The following is a 2843-nucleotide window of genomic DNA, read 5'->3' on the forward strand; positions in this document are numbered from 1 at the left end:
CAACTTTGTGTTTGTTTTTTATTGCATTTTGCATTGCAATCCTCCTCTAAACAACTCATTATGAACTTCACAAGATGCTGCATCTCTTCTTCTCACTGGAATATCAGGCATTTGGCACAAAGTCTAATAGCTTCCTGACGTTTGTCAAGAGAGGGGCGGATATCCTACTGTGCCTCCGTCCTGTGGAGAACGAGGACACGAACTGTCCTGGCGACACTTTTCTTTTTCTGTAAATGATTTTTTATTTCAGACGGAGGCCGAGGCAGGAAGCTCATATCGAGCCAAGGACTTCCTGCCAAGCCACGCGTCTCCAGAAAGGACTATGTAATCAGAGTCTGGAGGTCAGGAGGTTCACAGCATGCAGTAAACAACACAGATCACCTGTTTCTATCGCCCACACGTGCAGCTGTCACACAGGAACCAAGTATTTAGTTATGCAGTTATCTTATTACACATGTTCATTGTAAAATATAGGAATATTTTCTATTGACGAGGTTACATTTCTTATTTTTGTTTAATTATTATTGGTTGAAACAAGGCATTGAAGCTTAGCAAAAATGTTGGTATTCATTTCCAAGGTCTTGAGACTTTTGCAGTCAATAATGAATGGAATTGAAGATAATGGAAGATAATAAATAACCATTTTTATTTCATTCAACTGTCAATATTACTTTATTATATATACCTATGGGGTGAAAACTTATGTTTGTAAGCTAATAACCATGCTGTCAGTGCTTGCCTATGAAAATCTGCTAACTTAATCGTGATTTTATCAACAGAGAAGTCACATTTTAATAGAAATTTGATACCACAAACTGAATCAAACTGAAAATATCCAAATACTATCCTTGTTTTTTAAGTATTCAATAATCCACTTAACCTTAAATCAATTATTAAGAGTGCTAAAGTCAAAATTTGGTATTACAAAGCACTTCTTTTTTTAAATAATGAGACTTATTCCTCCAAATGAAGTTGTAAAGCATCTTGTCTATGTTCTTAATAACACTCTGTGGAACATCAAGTGACAAAGTAATATAAACAGATCTGGATATTCCTTCTGCTTTGGATAATAGTACCCGAAGATAAATCTCTCATTAGCCAGTGATTACATTTAGTTTTTCCAATATTATTATATTATAATATTAATATAAAATAAGCCAGTATACAGTAGATACAGGAAAAACATTATATACAAAAAAAATTAAAAAAATTAAAAGGAATAAAATAAAATTAATCTATTTATAAATACATATATGTGATTCAATTTCTTCTTAAATAAAAAAGAAACTAAAATCTGTAAAAACACTGCTTCAGAGATTGAGTTCTCCATACATGAAATGCTATTGGTCAAGGTAGATTGATTGACAGGTCATCCAGCCAATCACAGCACAGAGTGATGTCTCAGCTAACATTATCATCATCAACATCAGCTGGCTAGTTGTGCTGGCTGACAGTTGGATAAACCAGAGGTATGAAACTACTGTTATTAAGTAGTTAGTTATGTAGACATTTATTTTTTAACTTTGTCTTGTTATGTGATGTCTTAAGCTTAATGTTAGCTGACCTGTTATCTAGTTGTAGTTGTTAGAAAACAATGCAACCAAACTGATTTTTGTCATTGACACTTGCTCGCGTCGCTTTGTTCGGAGGGTGTAATATGTTGGCTACACACCTTCCAGTATACAGTATCAGACCTCTCTGTGTTGCTGCACCGGTATGTTTACGTATTGTTTTATTCTTTTATCTACGTATGTTTGAATAGTGGTCGTGGTCCCGCCCCTTCTGCTACGTAGCCAAGATGGCAATAATTGAGTGTGGAAAGTGTCCAGCGTTCCACACTCAACGGTCTGACCGCTTTGAGTACAACATCCGGGTACTTTGAGTGCACTGCATTTTGCTGTACTTCCCAGTGTGAACGCACTTATGCACTCAAAATAGTAAGTGTAAGTACAGAAGTACGCGGATTTGAACACCCCTCAACTCTTCTGCAGTGTGTAGTGTGCGCGCATGCACGTGAGTTGGAGCGAGCTGAGTGAAGGCAAGCAGGCAGAGGAGCAGAGGAGCAGAGACTCCGGCCCTGGAGACCAAAGCTACGGTCTCCCCCGCGTCCTTCGACCGCGTCCTCCGACCGCGTCCTCGGACCGCGGCCAACACTGTTTTAGACAATAACAGTAACACAAGTTACAAACAGTCCCTTTAAAGTTCAAACTGCGCCTTATGGGGGAATGGCGGCAACATGGGAGTTTCTGAGGAGAATTTGTACACAAGCAGCGGAAGAAAGCAGACAAGGAAAATGTGAGAATGGGAATTGTCTGACAGTCTTGTTTGCAGATGAAGGAAGAAGTGAGCAGCATTCAGGCGACTCCTCTCCTTCTATATCAGTTTAATTAGTCGCCCTGGGTCTCACCCTGAAACACCGAACCCTCTGATTATGAAAAATATCTCACAATGTGATTCTAATGCTTTCTTCATGGGCATCAATGAACACACACACACACACACAAGCAGCCACCGAGGGCACACCTCTAGCTGGTGTGTATTAATTAGCAGTATGACACTGTCAGTGCTCTGCTGCCAGGCAGAAACCAGCCTTACATAAGAGCCCACCACCGAGCCACCAGGAGGGACACAGTGTTCCTAACCCCTCTCTGCACTCACTGTCTGTCTGAAAAAAACACTTCTTTTCTTCCCTATTTCTTTAACGCAATCTGTACCGGCACATTTTTCTGCTGCGAAGGCAAACCGCAGGAGAAGGACACGAAACCAGAAGTCTCTGTTGCATGATGCTCTTGTTGTCTCCCTCGACGTAAAGGACAGCTTGCTAAATAAAGTGTGTCAGGGAT

Source organism: Sebastes umbrosus, chromosome 24, assembly GCF_015220745.1.
Source record: "Sebastes umbrosus isolate fSebUmb1 chromosome 24, fSebUmb1.pri, whole genome shotgun sequence".
Taxonomy (NCBI): Eukaryota; Metazoa; Chordata; class Actinopteri; order Perciformes; family Sebastidae; genus Sebastes; species Sebastes umbrosus.